The sequence below is a fragment of the Vombatus ursinus genome, unplaced genomic scaffold (assembly GCF_900497805.2).
Source record: "Vombatus ursinus unplaced genomic scaffold, bare-nosed wombat genome assembly UNPS02014848.1, whole genome shotgun sequence".
Lineage (NCBI taxonomy): Eukaryota > Metazoa > Chordata > Mammalia > Diprotodontia > Vombatidae > Vombatus > Vombatus ursinus.
Genome location: NW_020954626.1, coordinates 1,538,117 through 1,539,317, shown reverse-complemented (window position 1 = coordinate 1,539,317; position 1,201 = coordinate 1,538,117).

Below are 1,201 nucleotides of genomic sequence, written 5' to 3'. Positions count from 1 at the left end.
ATAAAGTCATGTTTGGGTAGGCATCTGGGAAAAGTTTCTAACAGTTGAAACTTGATTTCAGGTAGTTCTGATTGGATTCTTTCACACTATGCCTTAGGCTGGCCTACGAGAACCTTACCTTGTAACCAGGGCTCAACAAGACTACGTCTCTGTCTTTTGTGTGCGCGCTCTGATAGTCAGAACTGTCCCCAAAGGAGGACAAATGCTAATGGTACATGAAGTTCCATACTTCCTGTTTTTTACCTCTGGCACCTGATGAGGTTTGTGGCCTGTAGGTTGAGCCATCTTCCTGCAGTTGAGAGGTCAGCAGTCAGTGTATTCACTTCCAAGTAAGGAAGCACTTCTTGGATTCCGGTCTTATTTATTTAAAGTTTCTGATCTTATATCTTAAGAATTGGGTTCAGATTCTTAACATTTCCCTCTACTAGGCAGGCATTGGGATTGTAGCATTGTTAGCCTTTTCCAACTGACCAAGGTTTCAGATATTTATTTTGCTTATATACAATAGTAGGATGTTTTCTCTGTACATCGTTTGGGAAACATTTATGTGTACTGGGATAAGAGGGGTCACAATGTACACAGATGTGCAAACATTTTACTTCCTTAGTAAATGAAGCTCTTTTTTGGTTTGGTTTGGTTTTTTTTTTTTTGGCTTGGCAGTGGAGTTAAGTGACTTGCCCAAGGTCCACAGCTAGTAAGTGTCAAGCATGTGAGGCCAGATTTAAACTCACGTCTTCCTGACTCCAGGGCTGGTGCTTTATCCACTGCACCACCTAGCTGCCCCTCTCGTTTGTTTGTATGGAAGTTCGTCCATAATGTTCATTTTCTTGACTTGAATGACAAGAATAGTACCATGTTTTCCTTCCAGAGCCTTCCGTTGTTAACAAGCTGTTTACTTTTTATTTTTTTCTTCCTATACTTAGCAGGTAGGGAGTTAGATCAAAGAACAGCTATAAAATTTCTGAGTTGGAAGAGATCTCAGAGGCTGTCTACTTGAAAATACATCCTTTCTACAATGTCTCTGACAGTTGGTTATCTAGTGGAAGGAGGAAGACCTCCACTGATGGTGAACTCACCACCTCCTGAGATAGCTATTCTATTTCTAGATAGTTTCGATTAAAGAATTGTTTTTCCTTATATTGAGTTGAAATCTAACTCTCTCTCTCTCTCTCTCTCTCTCTCTCTCTCTCTCTCTCTCTCT